The sequence below is a fragment of the Danio aesculapii genome, chromosome 14, assembly GCF_903798145.1.
Source record: "Danio aesculapii chromosome 14, fDanAes4.1, whole genome shotgun sequence".
In the NCBI taxonomy this organism is placed as follows: domain Eukaryota; kingdom Metazoa; phylum Chordata; class Actinopteri; order Cypriniformes; family Danionidae; genus Danio; species Danio aesculapii.
In genome coordinates this window covers 19932780-19943858 of record NC_079448.1, presented here as the reverse complement: position 1 = coordinate 19943858, position 11079 = coordinate 19932780, and the positions used below count along the sequence as shown (strand labels likewise).

General features: G+C 49.2%; 1 long non-coding RNA gene across 1 annotated transcript; it reads right to left on the bottom strand.

Annotated features, from left to right (window-relative positions):
- Positions 1 to 8796: 8796 nt before the first annotated feature.
- On the bottom strand, positions 8797 to 9071 carry LOC130240788 (uncharacterized). Its single transcript, XR_008838797.1, has 2 exons — positions 8986 to 9071; positions 8797 to 8907 (listed from the first exon to the last, which is right to left on the bottom strand). It is a non-coding gene; the product is annotated as an uncharacterized LOC130240788 (long non-coding RNA).
- Between the last annotated feature and the right edge of the window lie 2008 nt (positions 9072 to 11079).

The window sequence follows — 11079 nt, the reverse complement described above, 5'->3', positions numbered from 1 at the left end:
TGGAGGGCCGGCTCGATTGCATCCTTCGCCAGGAGGACAGCAATCTCCTCTCGCAAGACAGGGGCGGACGCAGGACTGACCCTGGTCGCCCGTGAACCTGGGAGGCCGTTACGCGACCTGAATCGCATAGCCGAGTCTGGTCGTATGGATGAGCCATTGCGATGGGCTGGCCCGCGCTAACTAGGCAGGCAGAGCCCCCGCAAATGGTCCCACCCGCACGATCACTGACGTGCCAGCGGTGAGGCAGCGTGGAGTGAGTGGGCTCATCCGGGGAGCGCTGGGGTCCCACAGGAGAGCAGGAGAGGGGATGTTCTCGTCTCGCACTCAAACTCCAGGAGAGGGGCTGGGAGTGGAGAGAAAGGAGACCGTTCTCTCGCGCTCCGTGAGACATTGGCGAAATGCACCGATCCTGCGAGCTGGAAGGCATAGCGTCCCAGACTGGCAGTGTTCAGGCTGTCACATCCGGAGGAGGGGAAAAGTGCTCTTTCACTGAGGATTTGATGGCGGTTTTTTTGTTTGTTTTTTTTTACGCCTTTAAATAGCGTGCCCCGCCCTCCAGCAGGGAAAGAGCAAATTGTCTCTTCCAGATGGCCCGCCTCAGGGACGCTTCGCGGTCCGTTTTACCGAACTTAGCGGCGCCCTGGGCGGGGGACGCTGGTTACCTGCGCGATGCTCGGCGCAGGCGTGGGCGGCGAAGCAAAGCTGCAGGCGGGCGTCCTCGGCGAAAAAGCAGTGGATGTGGATGGCTCGGCGGGGGGGAGCGGTCATACAATCCCGCCGATTGAGACCTCGACCATCGCCTCCGACTGCTCTATCACCGGCGTGAATTCCTGGGCGAATTCACCGCCAGTGTCGCCGTACAGGCCAGCCTGGGATATGGGTGAGTTAAGAAAGCAAACTTTGTCAACGTCACGCACATCACCAGGTTTAGCCTGAGGTGGCATTACTGGATCACGGATGTGATCATCGTCCTTCCCAGGGCACACACAGCCGACTTTTTTTTTTTTTTTGGAAGAGCATAGTCAGTTGCGGTGCGGAGCGCATGCTCAGTCCTGGGTCAGAACCATCCTCGCGCAGCCGGGCCAGCGCCTGCGCTTGGTAGCGCTGGTAGGTGGCCATAGCGTGCATGGTGAGGGGGAAGGCGCACGCAGCACACTGCGTAAGCCTACTGTGCCCATCCAGGAAGAAGAGGATGGGGAGGCTTAGAAGGTCTCGCCTTCATCCTCCACATCACACCCCTCTAATCGGTCCGGCCGCGGGGCTACGGGATAAACCATCTCCAGAACCGAAGCAGCCTGGGGAAGCACAGCCGCAAAGTCTGCTTCTGGATTCGACGCCGCGAGGGAGCGAGCGGGTTCGAATCCTCGTCAGACCTTGACAGCCCAACCTCCAAGGATGGTGAGGATGGAAGCGCACGCAGATCGGGCAGAAAAAAGTGCCCTCAGGACTGCGTGAGTTTACTGTGCACTTCCGGGAAGAAGGGGACGGGAGGCTTTGAAGGTCTTGCCTCCTTATATCCTCCACATCACACCCATCTAGTCGGTCCGGCCGCGGGGCTGGGGGATAAACCATCATCAGACCCACGGCCGAAGCAGCCCGAGAAAGCACGGCCATCACGTCTGCTTTTTAGATGCCAACGCCGCGTTCTCCACCCCGGAGGGAGGGAGCGAGCGGGCTCGCATCCTCATCAGACAATGACAGCCCATCCTCCGATGCAGCGATGGACATCTGACCCCCGGTGTCATCAGGTGAGAGAGCAACCATCCAAGGACGGAGCGCTTCTCTTCACCTGAAGCTTGGATGGAGCGCGTGGAGGAGCGAGAGGTCCGCGGCCTGGGGGCGGCGGATTTACTCCCACTGAAACCCTCAGATCTGCCCGAGTGCCAACTGCAGTGCGGGGGACAACTGGGGTGGGTGGCTCTTTTGCAAGAGCGAGCCGCGATCTTAACTGCGCAACAGACATGACATCAGTGATGGCATGCACTGCCCGCGAGCACTGCATTAACATGCTGGACCCCCAGACATGAAACGCTGTGCTCGTGCCCATCATCCGGGGATAGGAAACCACCGCATCCAGAAACGCACGGTCGGAGTGACGTCTTGAAAAAGACGCGCTGCACGACCGTGTTGCTCTTTTAGGAAAGCTTTTTTCCTATATACAAACCGTTCTTGGAGGACCGGACCCAAAGGACACCAGGCAAGGGAGAAATACCCAGCTCGACCATCTGCCACTGCGTATACGCGCTCTGGACCGGGAGAAGCTGCTTCTCGATCTCTCTCTGTAGACACAGGTTGGAGATACCCTCAAAGACTCTCTCAGAAGCTTCGTGAAAGGCTCTGAAAGCGAAAGGATGTCGAGCATGGCACTGGCTGCGTCTTTATAGCATGACTGATTGTCATTGACGCCAGCTGTGCACGCTGACGCTGCCAACTCATTGGCATTTCATTGGCCCGTTTTTATACTCTTTCAGATGATTGGTTTATGACGAAATCCCCATAGTGGAAGTTTCAACATTGGAGTTCCCCATCCGAAGGGGAAGGACTGTTTCCTCTAGAACTAAGTCCAACTATGCCATGCATGTCAAAGCAGCACTGTCTGATCCAGCACAAGGTCACCACTGCGGAGTTAAAAGACAGTGTCCCATCTCAGTCAGACTTCGTAACTTTCATGCTATATCAAGTTATCCCCCTGATGCTTTGCATGATTTGCTTGAAGGCATTGTACCTCTGGAAATATCACTCTGTCTCGATGTGTTAATCAAAAAGAAATACTTCTCTCTTCAGGAGCTCAACCATTCCATTCAATGCTTTCCTTACAAATGGACTGACAAAACAAACTGTCCACAGCCCATTGCCCCAAATTTCCACCTACGAAAAAGCATAGGAGGTAACGCACATGAAAACTGGTGTTTGTTAAGAATGATGCCACTCATGATTGGCGAAAAAGTCCCAGAAGATGAGCCTGCTTGGGAGGTATTGATGATCATAAAAGATGTTGTGGTGCTTGTTATGGCTCCTCACCACAAAGATGAGACAATCGGATACATGCAAAGTAAGATCTCAGAACACCGTTACAGATATTTTGAAGTGTTCCCAGAAGAGAAAGTTCGACCAAAACACCACTTTCTTGAGCATTATCCATGGCTTACAACTGTTTACGGGCCACTTGTACATTTCTGGACTATGCGGTTTGAAGCCAAAGATCGATTCTTTAAAAGGATTGTGAGACAGACTGGGTGTTTTAGAAACATACTCATGACAATGGCAAGAAAGCACCAATCGATGATTGCATATCATAACAATTGCAACAACCAAAGGCCAGCACTGTCAGTGTCCCAGAGGACTCTGGTCGCAGTTGATCTTCTAAAAGATGGCATTAAGGAGTCCTTTGCAAGAAAGTTCCCTGGGGAAGTGTTTGTGAACATGACAAATAAAGCAAACATTTTAGGCACAGACTATAATACTGGCATGATGCTGCCATTTGGTTCAACAGGAGGCCTACCTGACTTTGGAGAAATCCAGCAAATAATCATTGTGCACGAAACTCCTGTCTTTGTTCTGAAATTGCTCAATGGTTGGTATTGTGAACACCTGAGGAGTTTCAAAGTAGAACACACAGGAGAGACAGAAATCCTTAAACATTCTGAATGTAAAGAAACACCCCTTGGCTGCATACAATACAGCAGATGGCCGTATGGTGACCCTAAAACATTTCATTTGCACATCAGAGTAAGTGTAATGGGTTTATTTATATATGTTGTCATGTCAAATATGTATGCACATTTCAAATAGTTATTGAAACAATTATTTAACAGCTGTATGGCCAGGAATCCTGTCTTATTTATTTATTGTAATGTTTATTTAACAGGGACGATACATACAATATTGCTACAGAAAATGTGTGATACTATCCTCCTTCTTTTTTCCTCATCTACCTCTTCTTAAAATAATGACAAATCAAAGATTATTTCTTGAAATTTCCACTTCACTAAATATCCGTTTATTGCTTTGCCAGAACAATATTGAAGCAAACCTATGCAAGTAAGCTCATCAACTATTAATAACCTGTCTCAATTTTTTTCTTTTTCTCTCTCTACAGCTAAAGAAACACACTACAATCAACAATGTCAGTCCAGTTAAGAGTAATTTTAGAAGAACACAACATTTAAAAATTGAAACTTCCAACAGGAATTCCAAAAACATTGGAAGATCTTGTTTCCATAATTACTGCAACTTTCCAATTGCATGGGGAAATTGGACTACTATACCAAGACAGTAACTTTGACAATCAGTTTTTCAGTGTCACCTCAACTGCTGACTTGTATGACAAGGCCACTGTTAAAGTGATCCTAAAAGAGCCGACAATCACCCTTGACCTACATCCAGTATTTGAATCATCTACATTGAGTAAAGTGAGCACCCATTCTGCTAGTACTACTGAAACGGACATCTGCCCTGCAGATCATGATGCATCCTCAGAGGTATCAAACTGCGCATCTTCAAGTTCCAGTGATACCATTATTCTTCCTGATTCATGTCGCTCTGCTGCATGGCCAGTGCCGTTCCAAGTACCAGAGTTTTCTAGAGACATAGAACTAATCCTCGCAGAGGCAAACAACTCATATCATGCCACTGGAAGACACTTCATGGATGCCAGTATTAAATCAGCAATAATGCAAGAGCTTGCAAAAGTAATTTTTTCATACACTGCTTACCCAACCAATGAGCAGATCCTCTCAGTAGCTGAAACCTTGGTTTCCAAGTTTCCGTGTCTTAGGGAGCCAGGATCATTTGCGGGATTATATGGCTGGCAGCAGCGCATAAAAAACAAGATGCACAATTACCGTGCCAAGCTAAGATCTCGAAAATATTCTTAACTGGAAATTGAAATCAACACTTTATAAAGGAAGCATCCAGCTGATGTAGGACCTTTGAAAAATATAAAAAAGCCCCAAAAAGCAGAGGTTAATTACCTCCCTCCGCACCCTACTGGTGAAAGCCAAGAGACACTGGAGAAAGAGAGACTTGAATTAATTTGTGAAATTACAAAGAAAAACAATGCAAAGACAATTGCAGATAAAATGAATAAAACCTTCTCTAGACGAAGAATTGAAGTGGTCAGCCTCAGCCCCTCAGTTGGTGTGTTTAAAGAAAGGTGGCCAGCATTATTCACTGAGGCTCAGGTGAGAATGTTTTATTTTTTTCTTCCCACTAAAATACTTTCATGTGATTACTATAAGATCTGGTCTGTCATTTAAAATGTAATTTTTGGTCCATTTACTTCCTAGATCAAGGAGGAGTTCAGACGCATCACAACAGTTTCCTTGGAGGACACATTCCTGCGGAAGCTTGATGAGTACACAACTGGTCTTTTGCAGCTAATGCGTGCCAAAGGAGGAGAAGCTGGTTGCAAGATAAGTCCTCTGCTGGACACTTTAAGTGTATGTTATTTTATTTTTTCACAAATATATAATTATTAATATGAGGGAATTAAAAGTGAAATAATTTGTAAACAATTGCTTTGTTGTGTTAAGTTGAGCTCCTTACTGTAGGAAAATCTGTTTTTTCCTTAGGTCCCTTCACTCTAGTATTTTGTATCACCAGTGAGTGTCTGCATCAAGACCGTCCAAGCTTGGAAAAGATGAGAAGAAAATCAGCTGAATGGTTCAGTATGATTTTATTCTGACACAAGGGAGGGAAGAGCAATCTTATATACACATTGAGGATCCTCCTGCAACTGAGCACTAACACAATAGAATATTATCATAGAAGGAGGGAAACAACAATACAAAGACAGCTTACAGCAACCAGAATACGTGAGAATGTGTGCATGTAGGTATGCGCGCATCTGTGAGCGAGTCAGATAGTTGCTTTTGCTCAAGGACGAAATTTTCCGGCCACACCGAGATAAGATGAACAAAATATGCATACCCACACACATTTCTGCAGTGAAAAGACACAGTAGAGAGAACAGAAAAACAGGCTGTAAAAACAGTAGAATACACACACATAATAATAAAATCCTTCAATCCCCTCTTTTAGGCTCTAAAAAGCCTAACGCATAGGAAGTAGCTCATACCCACGACCAGTCATACTCTCAATGGTAGCATAAACACGATTCATTATACATTGTACAAGACATGGGCCGCAACAACAAATCAGTAATACAACAACAATAATAGGAATCATCATCGATATAAAAGGCGTCACCCAGCCAAAAAGATTGTGGAAAATATTCCATCCACCGTTATGATCGGGGCGATAGTCAGCTGTCATAGCATTTTTCAATTTAGTCAGGGTACCTAAGGCATCTCTCATAGCATCACTATTGATGTCATCTGATATATAAGTGCAACATGTCGTGTTTAGCAATACGCACACACCTCCACCAGAGGCAGTCAAAAGGTCGAGTGCCATCCTATTTTGCATTACCATAGTCCTAATGTTAGAGATCTCTTTATATTGGGCCTTATCTATAATTTGAGATGCATTAATGAATAATCCCAACCTGTAATCCAATGTTTCAAGCCTTAGCATAACCTTTCCCACACCTATCTGAGGAAACAAGGACAATGTGACCTTGTTACTCGTGGACCATAGTTTGAACTCATCAGGAACGTCCTCACCCCATATGGGGTCATGGGGCACAAAAGTGGGCACACTTCGTCGTCTTCTCCTTGATTCAGCGCCTGGCACAGTGGCCATGATGAACGTGTGATCAGTAACATGTATTGGGGCACATTGACCAATCCAGTTTGCGGGTAGTGACATGTAGGCTGTTCGCCCACATAACCACCATCCACCTTGGACAACATAGGTGCCATTAGAGGGGCCCGACATACTTACGGGCGCTCCCTCGCCACTGCGCTATATCTGCTCACAGTTGAGAGTGCTGCCCATATAGATAGTGCCATTGGTCTGATTATAACACATAGGATGCTTCAAGGTGTGGTTAAAGAAAACCTTGTGTCCAATTGGTCTTCCTTGTGAGGTATGATTAAATTTTACCCAAAACATTGAATCACAGGTTCTTTTTTTGAGGCCTATCCTATCAATGTCAGAATCATTTATTTGAATTTGGGGGTCCTGATAACCACATCCAGCAAAGCTTGCATAACACTTAGCCTGAGTTTTATTCATTGGTTTACCATATAGGGTGTTCTGTTTGGCTGAGTGAGGCATCACTGAACAAACATAACAATTCGACACATTGTATGATTTTACCAAAACCTTCACATATTTATACCACAGGTTCACTCCAATAGGATCCTCTCCTGGCTCTTCCTCCCAATCGAAATATCTATGCTCACTCCATCGCCTGCGCTGATGACGTAAGGCAGGCAGTGAAATAAATACCACCAAGCATAGGATGATAAGTCCAGTCACAACAACAGACACACTTCTCCAGCTCATGGTGTGAACTGACAGTTTCTATTTGATAAACAGCGCTGCGTGTTCAGCTCCTCTGCTATCAGATAGCAACTATACAGTTTATCCTCCAGACGTTGTTAGAATTAGATGGCTGGCCAGCACTTCAATCATGTGGATGTGGGGCGCCCCTCTGGAAAGAAAGGAAATCTCAAGACAGATTATGACTGTATATACACATATATGCAAACAAACTTTAAACAGTAGATGGAGCCTCCTTCAGTCTGGTTGCATGGATCCACTGTGGGAAAGAGGAAGTTAAGACAGCAGTTCGAGTGACTGCAACAACTTCAGTGGGTGCACTATATTTGGTATCAAAAAGACCCTCACCCATCTTAGCAAATTGTTTAATTAATACTTTGTCCCCAACCTTGAAGGGGTGTGTTTTATTCTTCATTGTGTCCAGTACCCCTCTTCAGCCGCGATGTGTAACACCGTGAAACTCGCGGACAAGAAAAGGTGCACAAGCAGAAGGAATGCACACACGACCATTGGCATCCAGCAAAATTCCTGAGGAATCAGGATGAGCATCGAGCTCTTCCCAGTAAGTTTTGTCTGCCACTGAGGCTGTAGCTTGAATGGCCACAATGTCGATAGGTGGGAGCATAGCATTAGTCAGCACAGATGAGGAATACACACACATAATAATCAAATCCTTCACTTACCAACTTAAACTACCTTTTAACATCAATGTGTGAATTCGGTCTTATCAATTTATTTTCTTTACTGCTTTATCCATTCAGGTTACGAGAAGCTTGAGCCAACCAAGCATTTATCAGGCGAATGTGCAGGGTTCACCCTGGACAGATCACCAGTCTATTGCAGGACTGGAATTCAGTCTTTGTATTTGTAAATCACTCCTCATTCTGCTAAATTGTATCGTCCTACAGACACAGAACATTAAGAAAAAAAGAGATGCTGTTGTCTGCTGCCTCATTAACTACCTCACAGAAGTTAACCCCCGCTTTTGGGCAGCCCTCTTCCGACCTCTTTATGCAGCCCAAAGGACCGAGCCGTCCCGGGAGACACCTGCAAATACCCAGAGTTGGACCATGGGCCATATGGCCGTTCAACGCCGGCGCAGACCTGGACAGTCTCGTCCAGCCTGGCACCTCTTTGTGTTTAAAAAGGGATCATTTGTCCCGATGGGCTTTCAACCAAGGCTGAACCTGGACGCGGGCGTCCCACGCGACACTTTTACCACAGGAGACAGGGATCATTTGTCCCAATTGGGGCTTAGCAAAGGCTGAACCTGGACGCGGGCGTCCCACGCGACACTTCTAACAGAGGAGATAGGGATCATTTGTCCCATTCGAAGCTATGTTTTATCACACAGATAGAGGAATAATAAAGACACTGAACACCATATGACCTTTATTGTTCAATTTTTATTTAGGAAGATTCAGAGTCTTCGGTTGCTTCGAGGGGGCGTTTCCCCTTCGAAGGCGGCCATGGCAGCGTCCTCCTGCTAGTTCCCTCCTGAAAAAGAGAAAAGGCCAGTTACCTAACACCACACGTCCCTCTGTTGAGGTCCATGCCAAAAAGGAACTGATTTACCATGGGTGACCCGGGACTCTCTGCCCTCTGGCGCCCCTTCCTTGAGTGGCGTTCTCTGCCCGCTGCCTCCTCCTCCTCCTCCTCCTCCTCCTCCTCCTCCTCCTCCTCCTCCACCAAGGCCCTCTCGAAGAGTCTGCGGTGCTCACGTGCTTGGAGAGGGCCTAGGTGAAGCGCGTAGAACTTGTCTGAGGTTGAGGTATCGTGGCACATGAATTGGGCCACCTTCCTGCGATCCTCGGAAGAATGTGAATTCTTTGCCTGCGTCAGAGACAGACAGAGACTTTTTGTGGTCAAAGCCGCTGGCAGTCATGGGGGTCAGCGGGGGGGGCACTGGCATAGATACTCACGTGGGTCGCGATGGCAGTTCGGACGTCAGTGAAGGTGGGCTTGCCGGGAAGCCCCATGCTGGTCCATGCAGATTGAAAATATTTGTTCAGGGTTCGACAGGGACTGGATCTGGAAGTAAAAAAAAAATAGGAGGCCTGGCTCCCCCCGGGGAGGCTAGCCCGCAGCTGCAAGAACCTCCTGAACCAGCTGTATTCTTCCTTGTTGAGAGACAGCTGAGCCGCGCCGAAGGCTCGGTTTGTCTTATGCGTGGTGATCTGGGAAAAACAGAGAAGATGAGTGAGCCCTACCCCTGGTGGCCCCCACATGCAACGTTCCACTCACGTTTATGACATAGGCGGACTCGTCCGGGCTTCTGGAAGCCTCTTGGACCTCCTGGATGGTCAGGTTCTGGAAGACCCCACAGCGATGGCCCGTGATGCAGGTCAGGTAGCCGGTCAGGTAGCCGTAGAAGCGCCACTGCTGCCTGGTGTCTGGGCTGGACTCGAGGCCGTCTGACGGAGGGAAGTTAGGCGTTAGACTTTTCCAACAAACCATGTTACACCACCAACGGTTTAAACTTAGCGATAGCCGCTGGTGCCCCAAGGCAAAAAGATAATGTCTGCTCCGGGGCGCCAGCGGCTCTCGGTCAAACCGAGCCACATCAGCGTACCCACCCCTTAACCCCCATTCGGGGGCTAAGGGGTGGGTACGCTGACGTGGCTCGGTTTGACCGAGAGCCGTTGGTGCCCTGGAGCAGAAGAGGGAAGAACGGAGAGCAGGTCAGCGTTTCCACCGCCACTGGTGGAAACGCAGACCGGCGGGGACCAAACACTCACCTAGAAGGGCAGGTATTTTTCTCCCAGCCGTCCGATGGCAGCGTAGCAGGGTGGCTTTGGAGATGAGTCTGCCTTCTTTGGCTTGCTTGGTCCTAACCTCGTGTACCACGACGCGGCGGCGTATGCCGCGAATGAGAGCTCGAAGCTCCCTGCGAATCAGCACCAGGGTGGTACTGGAGAGGCGGCAGGAGGCCGGCGGGGTTTCGGAGAGATAATCCAGGAACTGCGCCACGTTCTTCAGGTAGTGCTGCCTCGTGGGCTCGGCCATGCCCGTTTGGCCTAGCAGGGCAGACCAGGCTCGGATGCGCTCCGGTTGGTTGAGGAAGGACAAGGTTTCTGGGTCCGCGTGGCCTGTCGCCATGAAGCCTAGGAAGGCCTTGACCCTCGCCAGTTTGGAGGCCACGTTATTCCGCAGACGGGCGGTGGGCTCGCTCCCCAATTGGAAACCCTCGAACTCTGCCAAAAGCAAGTCTGCAGAACGGGGGCGAAAGTCAAAAGTCAGCCTAGACGACATACACCCACCACCAGCCCAACAGAGAAGTGCCATAACCATACTCAACTCAAGGCGCGGGCGTGGTCCGGGTACGGGTACTTTGTTGGATCGTAGGCTTCCACAGGCCCGGAGGCCGCCCGGAGACCTCGGGCCGCCCCTCGCCCGGGGGCCGGCCCTCGCCCGGGGGCGGGGTCGGGGGATGGTGCCGGCGGGGCAGGACACGACCTTGCCCGCCTGCTCTTCCTCCCCTCTTCCCCCCTCCTCAACTCTCGATAGCGGCGGGCGAATTGGAGCTGGGCGAACCTCACCTTGTCCACCTGCTTGCGGAGCTCTGAGAGCTGGGCCTGTATGCGCTCCGTTGCGAGTCTGCAGCGGGGGTCGGCGCAGGGACGCTCGGCTTCCGGGCCGTCTGGTTCCCGTTCCTCCTCGGAGGACGAC